The sequence below is a fragment of the Saimiri boliviensis genome, chromosome 16, assembly GCF_048565385.1.
Source record: "Saimiri boliviensis isolate mSaiBol1 chromosome 16, mSaiBol1.pri, whole genome shotgun sequence".
NCBI classification, from domain to species: domain Eukaryota; kingdom Metazoa; phylum Chordata; class Mammalia; order Primates; family Cebidae; genus Saimiri; species Saimiri boliviensis.
Window position 1 is genome coordinate 54945689 of NC_133464.1, and position 27472 is coordinate 54973160.

Here is a 27472-nt window from a genome sequence, read left to right on the forward strand (position 1 = left end):
GCAATGCTTATTTAATCCTATGAGTTGGTTTGTGAATTCAAATCCAGAATGCCTGCTGTTGGAGCAATGTGCACATTGCTGGATATAAACTTTTATCTATTTCTCTCATTTACTTTATGATAATACCTCACTCCTGCCTGCCTTAAACTTAGGCCTTTATTGCATTATTCCAGTATCCTTTTCCTCTGTATTTTTCAGAAAATAAAGCTGTAGGCATTTGCCAGGTGTGCTATGGACAATCACTAGTTCCACAGAATGGCAGAAAAGGTAAGGTTGCTCAATATTTTCTTAAATAGATTGTTTAACCTATGCCTTATTTTAGCTCCACATTCACTACTCCACCTTCAGAGGCAGCTAACATTGTAAGTCCCTGAGTCTTTGAGAAAATTCATTACATAAATTGAGTTTTTTCCTGGTATTTCATTGTGCTGCTTTAGCATTCAATTATCTTGCTTTTTCTAAGTTACCACTTGTCCATCAGCTTTCTAGCTACCAATATTGTATTGTTGATCTTTTTTTCTTCCACTTTTGTAGATTTTACATTTATGTTGAAAAAATATTATATTTTTATTATTTTATTTATTTATTTTTGGAGACAGGGTCCAGGCTAGAGGGGAGTGGCATAATCTTGGCTCACTGCAACCTCCACCTCCCAGTTTCAAGTGATTCTCCTACCTCAGCTCCTGAGTAGCTGGGACTAGAACTACAGGTGTGCACGATCAAACCCAGCTAATTTTTGTATTTTTGGCAAAGATGAGCTTTCACCATGTTGGCCAGGCTGGTCTCAAACTCCTGACCTCAAGTGATCTGTCCACTGTGGCCTCTCAAAGTGCTATGATTATAGGCGTGAGCCACCAAATCTGGATAATTGTTGAAAAAATATTTTAACTATCATTTTGGAGTACATATTGCACATGCATTTGTCCCATGACTCTTTATGGCAAGGTAGTAAAGTCTATAAACTTTTCAAAATAGTTTTTAATTCATGAAATAAATGAAACAGAAATGCAACAGAAAGCAGTTGCATTGAAAAGAAATTATAAACATATTTTTAAACTATTTTTGACATAACAATGAATATATCTCCACTCATGCCTTAAGTAAAAATAGTAAGTGGCATGCCTGATATCTATCATAATTCCAAATTATTGATCAATGTAATCAAAATTTCTACTTACCTGCAATAACTAAATTATGACATAAAACTACCTATGATTTTTAATGATAATAGAAGCCATAAGTATTGCTAAAATTACTGGAGTTTTTTTCTCCACATCTAATGGAAGGAAAGAAAATTTTTACTCAGAGGTTACTAAAAATAGATGTATAAAATGCAAGATCAAGATCATGTCCATTAAAGTTCATGTACTCTAGTTATGAACCCCTGATTTAAAGGGTCCTCAGAGATACAGCAACTAAATCTATGTTTGAGTGTTCTACCTTAAACTGGAAGTATCTTTATATTCCTTAAATTCATTAAAAGAAAAAAAAATGCTGAAGATAATTCACAGTCACCGTATGTGATGTTTCACCAATCTTAAGAGGAAAAAAATGCATAATATAAATATATTTAATAGGTAAAATGAATTATTTTGTATGTGTTAATGCAAGCAGAAGGCTACCAGAATAAAGATGTAATGTTAATATTTAAACTAAATTGAAACATATTTTTGCTATTAAAAAAGGTAGTGTTCCAGTTGTTGAGGTAAGTGGAATGAGAGAAGATAACATGTTTTGAGGTTGTCATGACCAGTGTGGAACTTCTAATGTAATAAATCAGAAGACCAGAATATGATTTTCTGGTGCATGGGCATTTCCAAATATGTAAAAGAAGAAGCTTCTCTAAACACTTGTTTATATTCTTTGTGGTTTTGAGAACACAATTTTCCTGAGCTCACATACTGCAGGACTGTATCTTTGTCTTTGTCTATCCCAATATTTATATGGTTACATATATTTATGTTATTTCTATATTTTATTTATCTTAATTAAATGCACTTAACCAAATATATTTGTATTAAAATAGTTGTCCAAAATGCTTCATTAAAGCCTATAGGAACCTATTAGGATGGAAAGAATTTCATATGGACTTCCGGTTCAGCTAAAATACAATTGACTACTTTCTCTCTGATTCTCTTGGCTAAGTACAGCTAAAACCTTAGAAATAATGCAAGAGGCAATCAAAGGACAGCTTTGGGGGTAGTGTGAGGAAGTTGAACAGTTTTGACACCCTAGACCTGGAAGAACAACTCAGCAGGTGCCTTATGTCACTCCAAGCAACAAAAAGAGAAGACTCTGGTTTAGCATTTTTTATAATCACCAACCCAGCAACAAAGGCAGCCCAGATAATCTAATTTATCCCTTGGATCACATGGAAGCCTCTCTGGCAATAGGCCTGTGTGACACAACAGGGTTTGGTTAAAAAGAAAGAAAGAAAGAAAAAAAAATGTGCTTAGATAAAATATTTCTCTTTTTCTACTGGTTCTCTGAAAGATAGTGGGGGTAACCAGATTGCACTGGCAAACAGGACCTTGCCATAACAAATAGCTATTAATTCTCTTGGGTCTGAAAAATGCAAACTCCATTCAGAGAAATCAGGGTTACCAAGAAGCACTGCTAAGGATGATCATAGCACAGCAAGCACTCACCAGGGAAGGGCTCTTCATGTTCCATACCAGGCAGTGGGGCCTGTGTGTGGAGTCTAGGAGATCTCAGCACAGCGAATGCTTACAAACTCAAATTGTATCACTCCAACCTTTGCCTCTGTGTTGACATGTCGTCTGCTGCTACTCTGTTCCCCGTACACTTGCTGTCAAACCTCATAAGGACCATTGTGGTTACATTATCCCCGCCCAGTTAATCCAGGGTAATCCACTTGTTGGAAAATTCTTAACTTGTCACATCCAAAAATTTCCTTTTCTATTTAGCATAATATATTTACAGGTTCCAGGAATTCTGACATGGACATCATTGGGGAACCATTGTGCCTACCACAGTCTACACTTTAGCCCCTAATATTCATGTCCACTTCACATGCAAAATACATTCATCCATCTCAACATCCACGAAAGTTAACATCAATTCAAAACCCAAAATCTTACCTAAACTTCATGAGACCAAAAGCCCCAAATATCTAAATCAGAAATAAGAGAAAGTCTGGCAGCAATCCTTTCTGAGGAACAATTCCTCTTTATCCGTGAACCAGTAGAACATAAGAAATAAGTTAACTGCTCTCAAAATATAATGATGATTCAAGCAGAAGATACAGTTAAAGATGTTCTCATTCAGGAAAGAATATACTGCCCAAGTTATTCGAAGTGATTGTAAAATTTTGCATTTCTACCAGTAATAAAGGAGGATTCCTTTTGCTCTGATTTCTTGCCAGGATTTGGCATTGTAATATTTCTTAATTATAGCCATTCTAATAGGTCTGTAGTGGTATCTCACTGTTGTAGCCTTAATGTGCAATTCCATCATGACACATGATATTGAGCATTATTTTACGTACTTATTCGCCATCTTTGTATCTTGATTTGAGAAAAGTCTGATTACATGTTTTGCCTATTTTCAAATTGGCTTTTTATTATTGAGTAATTTGTGTCTTACATATTTTTTATACAAATTATTTATATGTGTTTGTGTTTTTTTCTCCCAGGCTACAACTAGTCCTTTCATTCTCTTAAGAATGTATACAGCATAGCAGAAGTTTTCAATTTCAATAAGTCTTACATAGTTATTAGTTTTCAAAGCCCAAGACTTTGGTGTTGTGTCTAAAATCACAGTTATTTGCCTAGGCTTTCTTCTAGAAGCTTTACAGTATTGTGTTTTATATTAAGCACTATGTGTTTTGAGTTACCTTTTATGAAAGGTCTAAGATCTGTCATCTATCTATAGATTGATTTTTTTGGTATATGACATTTAATTTTCTAGACCCTAAACTGAAAAACTGTAATTTCTCCCTTGCTCCTTTGCCAAAGATCAGTTTACTTTATTTGTGTGATTCTACCCATGGACTCACTATCTGTTCCATTAATTTATGTGTCTATTCTTTTATCAGTACCAAGAAATCTTGGTGCAGTAGATTTACAGTTAGTCTAGAATTCAGATAGTGCCAGTCTCCTAATGATAATGTCCTTTAAAATTTTATTGGTTATTCTGGGACTCCTGCTTTTTCATATAAACTTTTGAATCAGTTTGCCAATATCCACAAACAACTCACTTGGATTTTCATTGAAATTGCCTTAAATCTATAAAATGATTTGCATGTAAATGTCATCTTATAAATACTAAAGTTTTCTATCTGTAAACATGGAAGGAATGACTATTTATTTAGAATTTTTTTATTAATTCCATTAGAGTGATTTTTAATTCTACATATAGATCCTATAGGTATTTTGTTAGAGATCTATCTAGGTATTATTTAGTACTATCGTAATTGATAGGCCATAACATATCATGCTAGTACTAACCAACAGGCACTGAAATAGCTATATTAATTTCAGAAAGACCATACTTCAGACAATGGAAAATGTCTTAGGGCCTTCTATTATTAGGTTTGACGTATACAACAAATCTAGTCATGGAAGACTGTATTACCGTATTTATCATTAAAATTCTCTTTGCAAGGTTTCAAAATGACAGTGAAGAGGCAAATTGGCTTTACAAACTGGCAAAACAAACAAACATAAAAACTAAAATAACATACAGCTCAAAGATCTACACCAGCAATAGTCCAGAGCTCAAGTGATAGAATGAGACAGTTCAGGAACCTGGAAAGGCAGAAAAATGTTGAGAAGATGGTAGGAGAATTAGCATTCTGCATTCATGATGTTCCTTCCCCACATTCTAATTGGCACTCATCATATAGAAATATCTCCACCCAACTTATGATTTCTACACTGAAAATTTTAAAATATAGGTCATCAACCATCATCCCCACCTCTTTAGTTCTCTGTGAGGATCCCTGTTCTTGATTTAATCCACAAGTAGCATTGTGACTGCCTGGAGGGAGGAATATCCCTAAGGACAAGCAGAGACAACTGGAGGAGGTGGGACTACCATCCCTAGCCCTGCAAACTCCACTCTGTAAATTGACCAAAGGAGACACCAAATCAGCGTGACTATTAAGAAGCATTGCATTGTAGAATGAATGTTTCCCAGGTCCCCTGGTCATGGAACCCTAGTCAGCCTTCCCACACTGCCAAATATTTCCTTTAGGACCTCCACCATTTGGGACAGGTAGTGTATTAACCTTTTACTAGAGACAAGGCAAACCTAGGCTTAACGTACCACCTAAAGCCAAAAAATAGATGGTAAACTAGCAGTGAAGATTTGCCAAGTGAATATATGCAACAAAAATCAAAACAAATTGAACACAGAAAAAAAGGATAAATAACTAATCCTTCAATCAAAGACAGAAATACATCCACAAGAAACAACAGCAAACAAGTAACGATAATACTTCCCCAAAGTACAAAGCAAAAATCCAGTTATGGGGCCTAACAAGATAGCAATTTGTGAGCTCTTTGACCAAGATTTCAAAATAATTGTTTTAAGGAAGTTCAGTGTTTGGCAAGATAACATAAAAAATCAAATTAGAAATTTACTTTAGAAATTTAATGAAGATATTAAAATAATAATAAAAATTCAGTCAGAAAACTTGGAACTCAGAAATACATTTGCTGAACTGAAGAATTCTTTAGATGCTCTCAAAAGAGAATGAACTACGCAGTGAAAAGAATGAGTAAGCTCAAACACCAGCTATTTGAAAACACACATAGGAGAAAAAAGAAAAACATAATAGAATGAAAGGGAATAAAGATCACCTATAAAATATAGAAAATTACCTCAAAATATCAAATCTAAGAATTATTCATGTTTAAGAGGGAGCTGAGAAAGAGCAGGTGGCAGAAAACTTATTCAAAAAAAAACAGAAATATTTCCAAAACTTGACAAAATATAAAAATATACAGGTAAAAGAAGTCCTTAAATACCAAAAAGCTCAATCCAAATAAGACTACCACAAGGCACATAACAATCAACTCTCAAAACCTAGAGATTAGATTATAAAATCAAAAATCAGCCAGAGATAAGAAACAAATAACATATAAAGGAACTCCAATTTGTCTGGCAACAGATTTCTCAATGCAAATCATATAGACCAGGAGAGAGTAGAAAAAGATTTCAAAGTGCTTAAAGAAAACAAAAACAAATGAATTAAAAAAAAAGCTCCCTTTCAAAAATACTGTATCCAGCAAAACTGTCATTCAAATCTGGAGAGATAAAATCTTAGACATACAAAAGCTGAGATAATTTTTTTTAAATTTTTAATTGTTTTTTTAATTACACTTTAAGTTCTGGGGTACATGTGTAGAATATGCAGGTTTGTTACATAGGTTTACACATGCCATGGTGGTTTACTGCATACATCACCCTGTCATCTACATTAGGTACTTCTCCTAATGCTATCCCTCCTCTAGCCCCCTACCCCCCAGCAGGCCCTGGTGCATGATGTTCCCTTTCTGTGTCCATATGTTCTCATTGTTCACCATCCACTTATGAGTGACAACATGTGGTATTTGGTTTTCTGTTCTTGCATCAGTTTGCTGATGGTTACCCACTTCATCCATGTCCCTGAAAAGAACATGAACTCACCATTTTTTATGGCTGCATAGTATTCCATGGTGTATATGTGCCACATTTTCTTTACCCAGTCTATCATTGATGGGCATTTGGGTTCATTCCAAGTCTTTGCCATTGTGGATAGTGCCACAATCAACAAATGTGTCTTTATAACAGAATGATTTATAATCTTCTGGGTATATATCCAGTAATGGGATTGCTGGGTGAAATAGTATTTCTATTTCTAGATCCTTGAGAAGTCACCACACTGTCTCCTACAATGAGGAAAGAATTCCCTATTTAATAAATGGTGTAGGGAAAACTGGCTAGCCATATGCAGAAAGCTGAAACTGGATCCCTTCCTTACACCTTATAAAAAAATTAACTCCAGATGGATTAAAGATTTAAACATAAGACCCAACACCATAAAATCACTAGAAGAAAACTTAGGCAGTACCATTCTGGACATAGGCATGGGCAAGGACTTCATGACTAACACACCAAAAGCAGTGGCAACAAAAGCCTAAATTGACAAATTGAATCTAATTAAACTAAAGAGCTTCTGCACAGCAAAAGAAACTATCATTAGAATGAACCAGCAACCAACAGAATGGGAAAAAATTTTGCAATCTACCCATCTGACAAAGGAATAATATCCAGAAGCTACAAAGAACTTAAACAAATTTATAAGAAAAAAACAATCCCATCGAAAAGTGGGTAAAGGATATCAACTGACACTTATCAAAAGAAGACATATCTGAAGCCAACAAACATGAAAAAAATGCTCATCATCACTGGTCGTTAAAGAAATGCAAATCAAAACCACACTGAGATACCATCTCACTCCAGTTAGAATGGCAATCATTAAAAAGTCAAGAGACAACAGATGCTGGAGAGGATGGGGAGTAAAGCTGAGAGAATTTACCACCATGAGACCCATCTCGTAAGGTATGCTAAATGGGAGTTATTCAATCTGTAAGGAAAATAAAACAGAGAAACGAAAACCTAATGCACAAAAGAAAACTTTGCTAGGTATAAAACACTGGTAAAAGGAAGTAAACAACAAACAGTACTAGAAGACTCTTTTTACTGTATTTGTCATTAAAATTCACTCTTAACTCTAATTTGAAGACCAAAAGACAAATCTATTAACAATAATAGCTATAGCAACCTGTTAAAAAATAGTTAATATAAAAATATGTAAACCGAGACAACTAAAAGTCAAAATGTAGGGAAGATCAAGTTAAAGCATAGAATTTGTTTCTTTTTCTTTCTTTGTTTTTATTTTTTCATTTATGATCTAAGATAACTTGTCATATCTATAAGATTTCCTTTGTAAGCTTCATGGTAGCCACAATGCAAAAACCTATAATAGAGTCACTAAAACTGAAAAGCAGTAAATTCAAACATACTGCTCAAAGGTAATGCATTAATCACAAAGGGAAAAAAGAAAAGGAGAAGTCTTAAAACAATCAGAAAACAAATGACAAAATGCCGATAGCAAGTCCTTAATAATACACTAAATATAAATGGTTTCAATTATCTAACTGGATGGCAGAAAGTGGCTGAATGGATAAAGAAACAACACCCAATATATGCTGTCTTAAGAAACCCACTTCACCTATAAAGTCACACATTGATTGAAGGTGAAAGGGTATAAAAAATATTTTATGCAACTGGAAAGCAGAAAGGAGCAGGAGTAGCTAAAAGTATGTCAGATAAAATAAGACTATAAATCAAAGACTGTAAAAAAGAAAAGGAGGAATCATTATATACTGCTAAAGAGGTCAAATCAGTAAGAGGATATACCAGGTCCAACACCAGATATTTCAAAATTAAAATTTGAAAACTAAATACAAAGAAAAAAATCTGGAAATCAGAAAGTAATGATATATTACCTACAGGAGAACATAACTTTCAATAACTGCAGATTTTCCACTTGAAATCATGAAAGCACAGGTAGTAGCACACTTCTTTCAAATGTGGAATATAAAGTACTAGCAACCTTGAATTTTATAGCCTGTGGAACTATTCTTTGGGAATCACGGCAAGATGAAGACATTTGCAGATGATGATGAACTAAAAATGCATCTACCATTGTCCTAGTCTTAAACACTGGCTAATGCAATTCTTTGAAAATAAGAAACATGTCCTTTATATTAAATTCTTGTGTAAGAATCCATATTCTCAGCCTTAACTTCCCTTTGCATTATAATGTTCTGACCCCTCCTCTTATAGCCTGTATGTCAAATGCTCTATAGCCAATCTGTGTAAAACTAACCTCAAGAAATCTAACTCGTTTTAGTTGAATGTTACTTGCAGATTCAGTCATCATGAAAGACCAGCTTATACACATTCAAATAATAAATATACTAACCAGTCAAAACATGCTATATATTTCAGTAATTGTGTCTGTCAATATAAACCAAAATTTATTTATCCTACCACAAATCTTTCTTGGGAGCAAGAATAATGGAATGGTATTTGGGGTAGTATCTATAATGATTTTGTGAAAACTTATGTAATCTGCTGAAAACTTTGAGGTAGTTTTTATGTATAATTTTGTTAAATATTTAATGTATTTTTATGTTGGAATTTGTGAAGGAATAATTAGATTACAGCTACCATTTTCCTAATTTCTATCTAACATGTTTTATGACTGGAGAGAATCAAATAGAGTTGCTTGTTGTTTAACCAGCAAATAATAGCTCAGTTTCTGTATGTGCATAATTAGCAATAGAATAATACATACCATATATGCTTGCCTAATAATAACTACAATTATTATTATAACAAATAATTACATAGTGTTTATTATGAGACACAATCTGATCTAAGTCACTCATGTATATTAATGTGTTTAATCATTCAATATGCTTATTCAATAAATTATTTATTTATGGCATCACGAGGGTAAGTCACTTATAAAAAATTATCCTTTAATCAGATTGGTTAGCTACTATAACAAGCAAGTCCAGAATCTCAGTGAAATAATACAATAAACTTTTGGTTTTGTTTATATAAAATCTAGTGAAAATGTAACTAGTCTGACAGATCTCCTAAGAGGCATACCTTGAAGTGGGAGTCAGGGAAAATAGCTGATGCCATCTTGTAACTATGCCATCTGGTAGGTTCATGTTGACTGTTAAACCATTGAGCATGCAATCTGGTGGATGACAAAAATGACAAAAGTACACAGTACTCATAGTATCATGACCTGGAATTGACACTCATTAGCTTAGACCCAATTCCAAGGTCCTATCTATTAGATATGAGAAATGAGAAGATATGAAAACATATATTGCCCAGCATGGTGAACATTTTCCAGTAAAAGAGAAAATTCTTACTAGGGAAGAGAAATGACTCTCTTTCAGTCATCTAGTTGTCTGTGATGCAGTGAATGAACTAGAACATCAACTTGGGAATTTGGCTCTGAAGACTGTTTTATACTATTATGTCATATGCCAAAGTAGGATAATAGGTACAACATCATTTACAGTGTAGTATATATTATAATATATAATTTATAATGTATTTAAAATATATAATGTAGTATAGCCGCATTTGTTATATGTTAACCCTTCAATAAAGGTAAGCTAATATCATATCATTACTTGAAAAATTATGGGAAATTATTAAAAAGGAAAATTTAAGTTACAAGTAATAGCAGCCATCTCAAAAAGCTTAAGAATAAAATGTTAATTCATTTTAAGAATACAAGGGATATCCTATATGTTGTAAAGGTAAGGATGGAATCTACTTGTAATAAATGAAAAGAACAGTTAAGCAGAGAAGCAGAAACTATAAAAAAAGAACCAAATAGAAATTGTATCACTTAAAAAATTATACCTGTGTTAAAAAATAATAATTTACTGGATTGGTTTATCAGTGAAGAGAGAATAAAATACTGAATTTTGAAATAAATCTATACAATGTGAGATTTCATATATATTAACTTATTTTGTAAGTATTAAGAGAATTTCTTAATGAACATCATAGTCACAAGGAAACCAGAAAATTAATATTCAGCTGAAGAACTGTATAATAAAATCAGTCTGTAACCAAAAATTTTGAATAATAGATATGAATATGTATAAATGTATATATGCTTCCTTTAATTTTATCTTATAAAAGCATATGGCAAAATGTTATTCTCATTCTTTGAGGATGTTTTTATTTATTTATTTGTTTTTAAACAAAATTCACATTTCATTTAGATTGAAATAAACTATACAAAATTGATTTTTTCTTCACCAAAAATAACAGCAATACTTTCCATATTTTTCTAGATAAACCACAACACTTATTTTTGTGTGTTTTCCAGGTTTTGCTTATAAATCAAAATGAGGCAGTAGATAAGAGTCATGGAAAAAGAAAAAAAAAAGACAAATTAGTTGTCAGTATCTATGGCCTCTGATTCTCTCTTAACAATGAAACAGAAGTGTTCCACATATACCTGCTAAAAAGACTTAGGATGATGTAGGCTCCACAAAGGAATGTAAACAGCAACAATGAGATGTTGAACAAAGGCAGGCTCTTTTATTCAAACTTTAACTGTCATTTGTTCTCTAAGTTCATTTGAGAAAGACAAAATCTACACTGAAATCCTTGTTTAGTGAGATGACAAGCTTTTCTCTGGTAAATTTTTGTAACTGTAGAGTGTACATTTTTAACATATTTAAAACTCCTATTAGTCCAAGGTCAATTGTGGGCTTCGCTATAACCATTTTATAAAATGTATTCCTTCCTCCCACACCTCTTCAAAATATATTTCTTCAAAGAATTCATAACACCCAATGAGTAGAGATCCACAGGGATAATAAATGCTATGTCTAAAATGACTTAACTAAAACAATTCCAGAGTGCTACCAGCAGAGATCACGCAGAAGGAACCATGGCCCTTTCAGTGTTCGCTCCTGGAAGAACAGAGCACTCTGCAGAGGATGTTAAAACAGGAGCCATTTAAACACGTAGATTATCAATGACTAATGTATTCAATGGAGTCCCATAGGCAAAGATATTTAGTGATTAATTGGCCTACATACACCTTACAGCTTTTCTTACAAATACCAAATATAAGAAAGCCTATTTTAAAAAATCTCTTAGGTATTTTCCATCGTTTCTTAATTATCTGTGGGAAGCTCTGACTTACTTGTATAGAGTTTAATATATGTGTCCACCAAGAAATAAATGCTTGAAGATAACATATAAACTATTCTGGAAGTAGCCAGTAAACAACTTTTTCTGTTGGATTTTTTATTGCAGTAGACCATGTCATTACAATATAATGCTGAATATGAGAGCAAACAAGAGAAGTAAATTGACCCAAAAATGGTCTGCCATTTATAAAATCTGATGTTGTATTGATGTATATTTGTAATTGTATATTTGCAAATACAATTGTGTGTGGTAGAGTTCAAGTAGGAAACACACACACAAACACACACACACACACACAAACACACACACACAAATTAAGATCCAAGAGAATGACACACACATTTTGATTATTTATGTAAAACCGAACACATATAATTCTTAAAAAATGCAACAGAAAATCATATTTAGCATTAAACATGCCAAATCAGGATTTTGAATTAAACTTTCCACCTTCATGTACATACTTGGGCTGTCTTTAATATAACCTGACTCTAGTTTAAAACTGAATAAATTTACAAATATATATATATACATCTAAACTTTTGATTAAAAAGATAAAATTGAAAATGGCACTAATATAATGAATGAAAAATTAAGAAATGTATAGGTCTAAACAATTTATAATTAAATTAAAATTCTTAGACAATATTGTATTTTTGGAGAATCGCAATCCTTAGAGCTTGTAGGTATAATTTTCTTTATACTATTACTGTTTCTGTAATCAAAAGAGGGATAATCATCTAAATGCTCAAGATTGAGAGCAAATAATTCATCTTAGTAAGCAATGAAGCAAATTTCATTTTCTAAGAACAAGAGTGTGCCTTTGAGATTCCAAAGCAAGGTACATGTCAAATTTGACATACCTAAACACAGATGCCAGCATTAAAAGGAATTAGGGGAAAAAAGGAGAATATGATACTAAATGCAAAGATAAAAATTAGAGAAAAGAAGAGGAAAATGACGGTTGCAAGGTAGAGACACTGTAACAGTAATAAACATTCTAGGGGCAAAAAAAAACCTCTCTGGAAAGTGCTGCTTACAATGTAAGATATTACAGCCATTTGGTGATAGGTAGGAGAGAGTGGGCGGCTCTCCAGGTTCCTCTGCTATGGTGTTGTAAAGGTGGGATATTTTTGGAATCTGAGAAAATTTCTTTTTTAGCTGTACTGTTCATACTGTTAATCTTCTAAAGAAATCCAACTGTTATTTCTCTTACTGCCAACATATTTAATTATTGTTGTACAGAGAAAAACAATGATAAGATCTGAACAAAACAGATGGCTTAGCATTGCCAGAAAACCTTATGTTTCTACCATAAATTTTTATGATACTGAAGAAAATACAATTTTATTGCAAATGTCCAAGAAAAATGATTGTACTTTCACAATACTTTGTAGTTACTAAAGCACACTAACATCGTTTCATATTTCTTCAACAGTGCTTTTCTAAGAACTTTGTAAAATCATAAAGATATGCAAATCATTTTAAAACGATGGCATGATTAAGAATACTTGCTTTATGAGTTTAGTCAACTTTCTTGGATAATGCTCCTTTGTATAGTTGCATGCCATACTGGAAAATCAACCTTCAAGATGGACTGTTCATTAAATTAGCTTAGACTTTATGACACAGGGCTTTTTCTATTTACTGACTGTATTTGCCCCGTAAATTTTTAAAATATGAATTAACCAGTTAAATGGAAAAGATTAACATACAAATCCATAAATAAATTTAAAAAGAAAAGTGAAGTCAGAGGTAAGACTTAAGAAGGATAATGACTGGGACACTAATGTCTGAATACAGGAACAAGAAAGAATTTCATCTCTAAATGATGACATATGTATATTTTACAGAGAAATGGATGTGTTACTAAAGCAAAGATTTGGTGAAAAAAGTTTCAGTCCTTAACCAGTCAAGATAAAGCTGAGGCAAAAAGTGGTGCTGAGTCAATGTTAGGGGCTTGCTTAACATGTAAAATATTAAATATACAAATGTGTATAGAGGAGTAGAATAAATCACTTGTCTGTAATATGAAAGAAGAGTTTAAGTGAGATATCTCTGAAATCCTAATAGATCAAATGTTTGTCAGTAGTGATATATGCATGGTTAGTAAACAAATATAGGAATAAAAACATATTATGTGTATTAATATACGTTAAAGCATAGCTGACTAAATGGAAACATTTTAATTTTATTTTCAAATTTTAAAAAGTTACTTTTTAAGGGATTAAAAAACTAAAGCACAGTTAGCCTTTTATGGACACTTTATTTGTGTTAAAATTAGAAAGATTTTAATACAAAGATTTAGATACTTATGCAACCACTGAAAAAGCTAGGAGACATGTTCAATCTTAAGATGAGGAATCTGAAACTCAGAAAATTTTCCTAAGGATACATAGGTAGTTAGGTCAGATTTGTCACTTGCAAAATAATTTGCTTTCCACTCTAAAATAGTTTCCATTAAATTTTAAAAGTAAAATATATCTTTACAGGAAAGAAGTTTTTCTTTAAATATGCAGTATTATTTAAGTCCTTTTTATGCATGTAGAGTGGTATTTTAAATAATTTATCTGTTCAAACAGACCATTAGATTGATAAATAGAAGGTTTACATTTAATTACATAAGCTTTCCATTAGAAAACCTATTATTTGTAAAACCACATCATACAATTTAATCTTAAATTAACATTGATAGGTTAAAGATTGAATTGCTTATTTTTAAGCAAATGCTTTTATTCAGATTTTTCTGTGCTTATTTGAAATCCTTACACTCCAAGTACTGTGCATATTAATTAAAACATATGAGAGTGAGTTTCTTCCTAAAAATATACAGAAGACTAGTAAGTTAATCTACTTTCTTTAATTTTTATTGGTTGATTTAGATTTTATGTTCAACAATAAGTAATACTGTTGTATTTATTATTGGTAATTTAAAATCTTAATAAAAAGCTTTTCTGCATATTTTTAATGAAACCATTATGTGCTAATATTATTACAAATACAGTGTTAAGTTCATCAAGCAATTTATTTCAAAAATACTTTTCAAAATCTGTCAAAGGCCTCATATTTATTTTTATTTAATTTATTTACTTTTTGTTTCTTCCTCAACACCTTTCCCATTAGGTAAATTTCCCATACACAGTTGGCCACTCTAATATGTTTATCAGGCATTTTTAAATATCCTTGGAAAAATTAATAGTGTGATATATATGTACGTACATATATAGATAGATATAGATGTATATGTGTTTACATACTAATGTTAGAAATTGGATTTAATTATTCAATTATTTCTAACATTAATGATAGAAATTGCCTTAAATTTGTTACTTATTTTTACTCTACACAGTGTTCAAGATCTACTCATACTTACTTCAAGACTTGTGTGTATTTTACACTACCATCAGAGATATACAACATATTTCTCCTATCTTTGTCCTTGACATTGGATATCCGGGTTGCTACCGTTTCACTGCTACCACAGATACAACTATAATAAAGATGCATGTATACATCTGTTTAGGTGTTCATGTGAGAGCTTTGCTGAGGTACATACTAATTAGAAAAAGTGATATCTCACAGGAAAAAAAGGATTTTTAAGTGCACTGTGTATTGCCAGATTGGTCTCCAGATCAGCTGGATGAGTTTAAGTATGGCATGATGGTATTCATGTACTCACAGACCTGGATATTATCTTACTTTTATATTTAGGCATTCCAAAGCATATTAACTAGATCTTGCGGTTTTTAAAGTTACAGTTCTGTGAATGCTAATGAAGTTGAGCAGCTAAGTTAACATTTGTGTGTTTCTATCAGTGTATGTGTGTGTGTGTAGATTTACAAAGATACAAATTAAAATTACCAATTTAAAACCTAAAAATAAAATCAAATATCTTTTTTGGGTGCTGGATTTCTGTACTACACTTGTTAATATGTAAAAGTAGCTATAGCACCCAGTTGCTTTTAGATTTTACAAATATCTTTCCTAGAATGGGACACACTTGTTAACTCCATCTATAGGCCAGGTATGGGGGCTCATGTCTATAATCCCAGCACCTTAGGAGGCCAAGGCAGGAGGATTATTTGAGTCCTGGAGTTTGAGACAATCTTGGGCAACATAGTGAGACCCTGACTCAACAAAAACAACAAATTTAAAAATTAGTGTAATTGTGGATGCCTGTATTGACAGCTGTGTAATAGTGGATGACTGTATTGACCACTACTCATGAGGGTGAGGTGGGAGAATTGCTTGAGCCCAGGAGGTTGAGAAAAACTCAATCTATAATATGTTACATTAAGCAGATAAAATTACTTTTAGCTAATTCAAATTCATAGAATTTTACCTTGTGCTTATTGCTTTTAGATCTCTTTTGAAAGAACTAATCCCTGTAAGGCCCCAAAGATAATTTTCCATATTTTTTTCTAACATTTTTAAAATTTTTCTTTCCTAGTTAGTTAGGCCTTTCATCAATCTGGACGATATGCTTGTATATTATTTAAAAATACGTTTATAATAGTCCATTTATTAGGCATAAAATTTTTAAATTAAAACAATAATGTCTCCACTGATTTGTAATGCTTCTCTGACCACACACTGTGTTCTTCTATAGAGAAAATATCTCTTGCTGAACCATTAATTGTACTGTAATGTCCAACTTTCAAGGCCTTTCTCAGTATCACCTATTTACCTGTGGGTTTATTTTTTTGTTTATTTATTTTTGTATGTGATTTTATTAACATGAGTTTTTTTACATTTAACATTTGTAGAGTCAATTTTCCCTCTTTATTTTTTTAAATTCCCAATTTTCATAGATACTTGTGAACCTTTTTTAAAAATCTGTTTTTAAAATTTTTAAATAAAAAATTAATTAGATATGTAATCAAAATGGAATTAGATTTCTAAATTACTTTGAGAAAATGTGGCATTTTTTCTATGTTAATTCATTCCACAAAATGAGAACTCATTTTGTATTCCTTTATGCTCTTCTTTTACATTTTTAATCATATACTAAAATTGTCATCATACAGATACTTATATTTAAATAATTACATATCCAGAAGCATTGCATTTAAATGCAAAAGATAATTTATTAAAGTCCTCTCTCTCAATATCAGTCATAAATAAATTCATCTTTTGGATTTTATTATTTGACTACTCTGTATCAGGCATACTTTGTGTGTTTGACCTATAACATTTCCATTCTTTGGTTCATACATGCCAAATAAATATTTTTACACTCCTTCATTTTAAACTTTTTTTTAAATTGTACTTTAGATTCTGGGGTACATGTGCAGATCATGCAAGATTGTTGGATAGGTACATTCATGGCAAGGTGGTTTGCTGCCTCCATCCCCCCATCATCTATACCTGACTTTTCTACCCTCGTTATCCCTTCCCACCCTCCCTCTCACTGTCTCTCCCCTAGTCCCCCACCAATGGACTCCAGTGTATAGTGCCCCCTCTCTGTGTCCATGTGTTCTCATTGTTCAACATCCACCTGAGTGAGAACATGCGGTGTTTGATTTTCTGTTCTTGTGTCAGTTTGCTGAGAATCATGGTTTCCAGGTTCATCCACGTCCTTACAAAGGACACGAACTTATCGTTTTTTATGGCTGCATAGTATTCCATGGTGTATATGTGTCACTTTTTCTTTATCCAGTCTATCACTGACAGGAATTTGAGTTGGTTCCAGGAATTTGTTGTTGTAAATAGTGCCGCGATGAACATACGTGTGCATGTGTCTTTTTTAATAGAACGATTTATAGTCCTTTGGGTATATACCCAGTAATGAGATTGCTGGATCAAATGGAATTTCTATTTCTAGATCCTTGAGGAATCACCACACTATCTTCCACAATGGTTGAACTAATTTACACTCCCACCAACAGTGTAAAAGTGTTCCTTTTTCTCCACATCCTCTCCAGCATCTGTTGTCTCCAGATTTTTTAATGATTGCCATCCTAACTGGCATGAGATGGTATCTCAATGTTGTTTTGACTTGCATTTCTCAAATGACCAGTGATGACAAACATTTTTTCCTACGATTATTGGCTTCATATATATCTTCTTTACAAAAGTGTCAGTTCATATTCTTGTTTAAAAATATTTTTGGGGGGAGGATAATTGATTTTTTCTTTATTCTTTCTGTCTGGCTGAACTGTTTCTTCTATAGTCCCTTATCTTATTTCCCTATGCTGTTTCTTGTCAAATCTAGATTTATTTTAAATAGTTTAACAACAGTTTTCAAAACCTGATTCTTTGTACTTGATCTCTAGTCTACTCAATTAAAGGATGAAAATAATTGTTATATTAACTCATTTTGACTATCTAATATTGTATTTACCATTTACCAACCTTTAAAATGTGTTTTTTTCCCAGTTTTTTATAGATCAAATTTTTATACTGATTTACATTTTGTACAATATGTTTTTATTATTCTGGTGGCTACTTCGATCATATTACCTATACTTGTATTTATTCTTTCCTTTTTCTTAAATATCTCTATCTTACATTTATGCCACCTTCTAGGAAAACAATGAAAATGCTTTTATTGACTTCTGATCTTCCCCTGTACGTTGTCTAATATTTTCATATTTTGTACAATATTCATTCTCAATATTTAAAGACTTAGATTATTTTTATGCTTTTTTTTTTGATAAGAAGTTAGTATTCCTTTTTGTTTTCCATACATCTGCTGAAGTACTGTTTTAGTGAATGTCCAATCAGAAAAGCAGATACTGATTATGATGACTTTAACAGATGAATTTAAATTTGGAAATTAAGTACAAATGTAATGGAAGTACAGATAGAGAAAAATGGAGCAAGTGTCTGAAGTAAATGATACTCTATGCAATTACATTACTGAGTTCCTTAAATGCCTCTGCCGGGGAAACTTTTGAAGCACTCAAGATTGCTAATGAGTTTATAACCAAGCTGTGTGACTGAGCCACAAACCAGACTTCCGCAAGGAATTCTAGAAGATGTAGTTTGCTAACTTCTAACCCTCACAGTATACTGGAGACTATAAAAGAGCAAGCATGGTGCTGAGAAATAAGAACCAAATATTTGACCAGGCATATTTGTAAGGGTGTTTTCAAAGATGCTCTTCAGGTGGTACATATTTTAAAGATTTGAGTGCTTAATATTTTTCTTTAATTTTTCAAGTACATTTGACTGACAATTTTGTTGGGTATAAAATCTTGGTCTGAGTCTTTTTATTCAATATACTGGAAATATTAGCCCATCTTCTTAGTCTTTGAATGTTGCTATTCAGAAACTTGATGCCAGTATACTTTTTGTTGCTCTGTAAATATAGATTTTCTATGAAAACTATAAAATACATTTGTTTATTCTGATGCAATGTAATTTATCTATGATGTGTTTAAATTTATTTGTTCTTTCTCTGGTACCATTTGGTTACTTTACATTTATTTATATTTGAAGAATTCATATTTTTGCTTATATTTAGACAGTTCTAATGCTTTCAAGTTATTCTGCAATTCAATTTTATTCTCTCCTTTGACACATATTATATGGACTTTTAGAATTTGACATCTACATTCCAAATCTGCTGTTTTCTTTATTTTATCATTTTTCTTTACCTTTCTGATAATTCCGGTTTTGAATTACTTTCAGCTCAGTGACTTAGTCTCTAGAAAAATCCCTTTTGCTACTGAACACATATTGGAGACTTGTGTTGCTGCTTTTGCTACTTAACTATTTTAAGTAGTATATGCCATATTTTCTTTACAACTACTCATTCCAGCCTTACATTTCCAATACCATACATTCCCTTTGCACTTCAATGTATTTATTATGCTTATCGAATTTATTGTTCTGTCTATGCCAGTTAATCTGTTTCTCCCTATTTTTTCATGTTTGTATTCTATGCTTTTTAAATTTTATAGCATTTGTGATCCTCATATATTTTATTCTTTATTCTCATGATATTCCACTGAGAACATCAGCTACTTTTACTCAATGTTATTTGGGTAAGGTATCCGAGTCCCTAGCTTGTACATGCCCTGCTGAGGTGAGAGAGAATGAGAAAGAGAGAAAAAGAACAGAGAGATAAAAAAAGACACTGGAAAACAGGTATACCATAAGGTGAGAATCATTGATGTTAAAAACCAAGACTCATCTATCCCCTGCTTTCAACGTCCTAAATCTACCAATCTGGCCTTTTGTGAATCATCTGTGTTTGTAACATTAACAGCTGCCTTTTCCCAAATGATGCATCTGGGACATATTGGGACGGGGGCAATTACAAATGTCTGCATGACTCCAACAGTTGTTAAGGGTTCCCTACTCCCACTGTGCTTCAGCAATGCCATGATGCCACTGGCTATCAGAGCTTTGGTTTTACTGTCCCAAGGTGGGGACAGAATGCACAATATATACATTTTTTAATTTTCTATTTTAGGTAATTCTTATTACTATAAGATTGTATTTCTACCATTTGAATTATGTTTCTTACTTTTTCTTCAACTTCTTTGTATAACTTTGAAGTCCAAGAAGCAAAAGGTAAAAACTAACAAGGAAGCAACAAACAAAGCAAAAACTGTAATGATATCTAGGGCTTAGAGTGGTTTACTGAACTTTATAATACCTATTTTATTACTCTTAGTCTCAAAATTATTAAATAATGGATTAATTCAAATTATTGAAATAATACAACTCAAACTGTATTATTAAGTAGAGCTCTTTTAGAGATGTCTGTTTAAAACTAAAGAATTTCCTCTTAAAATGAGATGAGACTGCATGTGGTTGGCTTGAAGTTTTATTATTAATATAAAATTGTTAAAGATAATTTTTATATTGATTTTCTTACTTTTTTCTCAGAAACTTTTTATTAAAAATAAACTGGTGATGAACAGTAGAAACTCATGCAAACACTTTGGCTTATTAATGGAATGTGTAAATAGATAAGAGAGTAACTGCTGTGGAATAAATTGCAGAACAATAATACAAAAAAGAAAAAGAAAAAGAAAGGATGGACAAGAAAAACTGATTCCCTTCTTCCATTCCTACAGGGAGATCACACAAAAAGAAACTCTCCTTTCTCTCCAGCTGGTGGGGTTCCTTAGTGTGATGGATGTCTCTAATTCTAAGCAATATTACAGCTAGTAATTCAGTACTGCTCTGCTCAGCAGTGAAGGTAATACAATGTGTTTTCAACTGGCACTACAGGGGAACTAAGATTTTTATTTTTATATATCATTTATAAATTTATGCTGTAACTCCACCAAACAGTAGTCTTTTATAACTTAATGACAATGAAAAATTGTGTGTATGTTCACATGTATATGTGGGTGTAACAGTAAGTTTAACATTTGATGTTCCTAGGAAGTTTAGAGGAGCAACAGTTCAAGCACTTGAATATTATATTTTGATTCTTTGTTTCTTACTTCTTTGTAAATATACCTTTATCTTTAATTCATATATTTATAATTGAAATGCAGGGCAAATAATTTTTAAAACTATTTTTTTTGTTTGAAATTGTAAAGCACCATTGCACTGCAAGTTTAATGTTTTAAGTACCCTGGTCTATTGTCCAAGGTTGCTAGATTTTAACAAATAAAAATACAAGCACCTAGATCGATCTGAATTTCAGATATAAGTGAATAAATTTTTAATACAAGTATGTCCCACATATTGCATGGAAAAGATTGCACTAAAATATTTTTTGTTGTTTATCTAAAATTTAAATTTAGCTGGGAAATTGTGTATTTTATCTGTCAACCCTAACATTATCTACACCATATTTAATTGTCATAAATTCTCAGTGTTCATATACAAATACAGAAAAAATAGGTAAGTAGATTAAATATATTCTTGAGACTGAGAAAGCTGTTTCTTTTTCTTTTTCTTTATTTTAGTAAAGTCAAGAGTGAACAATGTTCCATAAAGGTCAATTGGCAACTGTACCATCTGCTCTAGGTCCCTCGAAAAAATCTCCTGCTGGGGCCCTGATATACATGAGCACATGTTGTTTTCACAAAGACCAAAATCTTATATTGTATGATCCCTGCTGTGGATGCCAGTTTAACAGTGTCAGTAATGGTATTTGTGGCTGATTTCTGGACCTTTATTACACTGATTAATGGCAATCCCAGAAATAAAGTTTCCACTAGATTAAAGAAACATGAAATAAAATGCTGGAGTCTATGTATAGTGGAAAAAATGGGTAATATGCTCCGATTACTTTTACCAGACCTGTTTACACAGGCCCCAGGTTCTGAGATGGTTGGATGCTAACATCCCCCACTGCATCTTTCTCTGGAGAATTGCTCTGAGAAGAGAGAAATGTCAAGAAGGTTCTATGTCTCTGATCATCTTCAGCTATCCAAAGCCAATGAACAATTCATAATAGGTGGCAAAATAGCTTATCTCAATGAGGGACAACTCTGTGGTGTAACCAATACTCTTGAATTCCCTGTGAAATCAGGCTGATTTTAACTTAAGGTAAAACCATGCATTTGCCTTTTTTTTTCTCTTGTTTTGTCTTCACAAATTTGACCAGAGTGTACTCTGTCTATAAATTCCCTGCACATAAATCTCAATCTAAAATTCTGTTTTAGGGAGCCTCAAATCACTATATTATTCTACTGTCACAAAGGAAATTATTTCTGTAGATAAAACTAAGTGGGTGAAATCATATAAAAAGTAAGTATTGATAATCAGTAATAATTATACTTCCTAAGCACAAAACATGTACTTGTGTTTCTCGTGGCACAACAGAACAGATTTGTAGACCAGAAGAAAAATTCCAGAATTATTGTCACTGTGATTGACCTGGTAGCTTACAAATGGCTGAGTTAATAACAGTTTGTGGTAAAAAGAATCAAAGACAAATCTTACCTTTTCTGCTGCCTAAGCCATTCTCTCCTTTGTAGTATTTTACTTAATGAAACAGCAGTAAGCTTTAAACTACAGTTGAGGTATGTTTGTTTTTATGTTGACAGAACCCTTGAAAGAGATAACCATAGTAATAGCTATTGTTCTCAGTCCAAGGATAGAATAAACCACTATCATGGTGTTAAATGTATACTGTAGGAGATATGTGTTACCCATAGATAAGGTTTACTAGAAAAAAAATTGTACTTACTTACAAGTAGTGACTTCCCAACACGTAGGAGAATGTTAATGAATAGCATACTGCAGAGTCACAGACATGAACATCCCTTCCCTGATGTACCTAGTAAGCAAACAATAAAAATAGAAGAATCCAGTGAGGAAAATCTCCAGTCAGACTCTCATTCTGTTGAATAAGGAGGCACTGTTTTCCATAGTAAGATGAATTTATAAAAACAAAATTGGTAGTATTTGATAACAATGTCCTCACATGAAAGCAAGGGAACAGAACGAATGCTGGGTACCTTCACTTAAGAATTTAGAAAAACAAGGATCAAGTTATAAGATTAAATTTAAACACTCCTCTATGTACAAGATGTCAATAAGTAAATTTTTGTCTAAGATTCAGTAAGGGCTCAAATATATCATTGCTTTCTTTTGATAAAAATGAGCTGCCTCCTCATTATCCTTTTATGAAAACTCATGGACAATAGTCTATTGTACTGGCATTTTAAATTAAGTTATATGTCTTTTACTCTTGAATCTTATCTGCATCTAAATAAGTAAATCGTATTTTTGACAGTTCATTTCTTAATAATTTAATCTGGCATCACTTGACAAAAAGACTGAATCTATTATAACACACTTTTAATATTTTAGCAAGTATCTCTTATTTGCTGAAAAATAATATGTTCACTTATTAAAATATATAATATACTGATATATTTTAATGTTTATTTTGAAAATACCCGTATTCACTTGTTCTTGTACTGCTATAAAGAACCACCTGAGACTGGGCAATTTATAAAGAAAAAAGGTTTAATCAGCTCACAGTTCCCTGGGCTGTATAGGTTGCTGTTTCTGGGGAGGACTCAGGAAAGGTACAATCATGACAGAAGGCAAAGAGGAAGCAAGCACATGTTCACATAGTGGCAAGAAAGAAAGATCATGAAGAGGGAAGTGCTACACACTTTTAAGCAATCAGATCTCTTTAAAACTCACTCACTATCACAAGAACAGTAAGGGGGAAGTCTGCCCCTATGATCCAATCTCCTCCCCACATTGAGGTTTACAATTCAACATGAGATCTGGGTGGGGACAGTGAGCCAAACCATATCATTTCAGCCCTGGCCCCACCCAAATCTCATGTCCCTCTCACATTTTATAACACAATTATACCTTTCTAACAGTACCCCAAAGACTTAACTCATTCTAACATTAATTCAAAGGTCCAAGTCAAAGTCTTTTCTGAGACAAGTCCCTTCTTTCTATAAGCCTATAAAATAAAAAATAAGTTAGTTACGTCTAAGAAGAAAGAGCGTACAGGCATTGTGTAAATAGGCCTATTCCAAGAGGGAGAAATCAGTCAAAACAAAAGGGCTACAGGCCCCATGCATGCCCAAAACCCAGCAAGGCAATCATTAAATCTTAAAGCTCCAAAATAAGCACCTTTGACTCCATGTCTCACATCCAGGCCGCTTAGACAAAAGGGTGGGCTCCCCAGGCTTTGGGCATCTCTGCCCTTGTGGCTTTGCTAGGTATAACACCCGCAGCTGCTATCATGCGCTGGCTTTGAGTTCCTATGTCTTTCCCAGGTGCAAGGTGTTAAGGGTATGAAACCTTAAGAGAATACTGCAATATATATATTAAAAAAAAAAAAAAAAAACAACAACCAAACTAGACAAAAGTCATAGAACCTTGAAGAAAACAGCTGCAATAGATCAAAATCACAGTAACACTAAAAGATTACATGCCTTCTCAGTTGTGGATAACTGAATTCTGAATTGTGTCTGTGAGTTCATTGTGATACACTATATAGGTACATATTTGTTTGGTGTTTCTTAAATTTAATTTTTTGACAGAAAAATTCTTGAACCCCTGGAGACTAGAAACTCAGCAGGGCAATTAACTTGTACCTATATAACTTAACACCATGCAGTGCCAATATCCTTGTCAACCAATTTCTGATGGCAAACCCACTATGCAATGGCTACATCTTCACAAACTTGTGCTATGGAAACACACAGGGATTCAGCAGGACCAAAGAATCTGTTCCTTTAGATTAACGATAATTAAGCTAGATAATTATGTCATTCAACTAAGAAAAGAAAAAAATAGCTTAAAGCAGTCTGAGCTATGTGAAGCATGGGAAATTCATCAGGCCCAGAGAGACATGAGTATGAGACTTTTTTCTCCCCTTCTTCTACCGCTCATGCCTGGAGGCAACTGTTTAAATGCATTTTGTTTTTGACTTGCTGCCTTACTCACCATTATCTTCATGTTTCTGAATTTGTGATACAAAGAACAATATATTTCAATCAATATCTTGTGCTATTTTGACATGAATTTTTGGTAAACAACCTAGTAACTTTCTTTTTAAAGACCTATTTGTTAACTGCTGCTAAGGACAACTTGAATCCATGCTCCTGGTTGCAGTCCTCAAACCTGGCCCAAATGAGCTAGTTTCTACCTGTATTAATTTTGAGTCACTCTTTTCCTTTAGGTTGACACATCCTAGAAAATTATTAACCATCAGTATCTCTCTCCACTACAAATACATTCTTGACCTCATTCAATGTGCAGAAATAGTATAAACAGGGTTAGTGTTGGAATTCTGTGTGATCTGCTGAGTGTGTCGTACAAACAAGTCATGCAAGACAGAATAAAATAGCAAAGGCCAACTCTTCCTAAGAGATTTTTTTTTTTTTTTTTTTGGTCCAAGAATCCTGTGTCATTTAAAGGCAACTAAAATTTTCTGAAACTTATTCTAACAACCCTTCATCAAGATCCAGTGCCCTTCATATGAGCCTCAAGCATCTGGCCTATACTAACAGAATCATTTTCTCCTTAACATCTCTTGTAATCAACATTTTATCTTAAACATCTGAGCTTCAAATGATGGGTAATTATTAATAATATTCCATCACTCCTTTATAAATATTGGGAGTCCTACTTTTTTCAGATTATTTTTGAATAAAATATGTATATATGTAAACACATTTGTGTCAACAATTCCCATAATACAAAATATAATGCATAAGTATACAACACTCCAGCTCAAAGGAACACACGTTCCAAATCTTCTTGGTTCAGACTACAATTTTACTCTCCAAGTAAGATTTATGACTCCACTTGGGACTTGCATTACTGGGCAATCAGGGAACTTTCCTTAGGAAGGGGAACATGTATCTAAGTCATGACAGAGTTCTGACAGATTTTCTCCTAGAAAGGATGAGAAGATTGAGAGTTACCTTAAATCCCCTTAAGACTCTTTTGATGGGAACCAGTGAAGCAAGTTTAAGGTAATGTCATTTTCTGCTGTTTTATCAGTACTACCTAAGATAAATTTCACCTTCTAAGCTTCAATATATCAGCATTTTTAGTGACAAAGCAACAAATTTTTCCACATAGAAAGATGTTCAAAGTGCTTTACCAAAACTAATTGTTTCCTGGTATTGTAAGAGACAGATAGGTTGCAATTCCCTCAGTATGATTAAAATAATATTTAAATAAAAAAAAACATTAGGGAGACCCATGTTACCTGATTTTTAAGAAATATAAATTGCTACAGCAATATATTCTGAGACTGAAAGGCTAATCTCTTTAAATATTAAGTGTACAATAGCCTTCATACTGGATTTATAAAACTACTTCATGTACTACTACTGAGTTCTCCCTGCATATGCTTCAGGTTAATTATTTGCTATAGTAAAGGTTAGGAGACAGTGTTTTAGAAATAAAATCTAACATAAGAAATAGTTCTTTTATCCTTTTCTGCACTTATTTTTTTATTATTTATCCTTACAGTTTTGCTCTTTTATGCTTTTCAACTGGCTATGACAATGGTACAGAATGTTAAAAAGGCATGTCTTGGTTCAATGTCAGATAATAATAACCTTCTCGGGTAATGATCAACATAGAAGCTAAATATTAAATATTTTCAAATTTTCCTTTTTGACTTTGCTGGAGGAAATAAGATATCAATGTAAAAGTCTCTTTTAATATTCATGCACACAATTATATGAATATGCAAAACTCCTCCTGCTCCTAGTACAGAACAACACATAGTATAAAAGGACTCTTACCTTGATTTCACCCTTATCTTTTCTGATGTGAAGGGGTATTTATTTCAAAGTAAAATATTCTCCCATGTATGATATATCTAGCTCAATTCCAAAATCTGTGACAATGGCTAAATGCAGTTGAGTAAGTATTACACAGTGCATTAACCTTCAAAGCAAATGTTCTTATTTTGTGTGTTTAATCATAATGGGCTTTTTCAAACTCTGATTATCTCTGCTTTACAATTAGTTTCCTTCAGAGGTATTTAAATATATGTTCATTCCTACTTCCTTTTTTGTTTTAATCTGAATGGTCATCATAAAGTATTTTCTAACCACTCCGACTCTATTTCTGTTTAGTAATTTTTTTTAACAATATAGCAACCAATCCTAACATGCTTCCCCAAATAGGACATATATCACAATTTTCATTAATAATTGTATTTTCAAGGTAAACTATTTCTTCCCAAGAATCAATTTTGCCACTGTGGACCACAATGAGGGTTACAGAGAATATAATTATATCACACTCAGCATTGCAAAATTAAAGTTAAAAT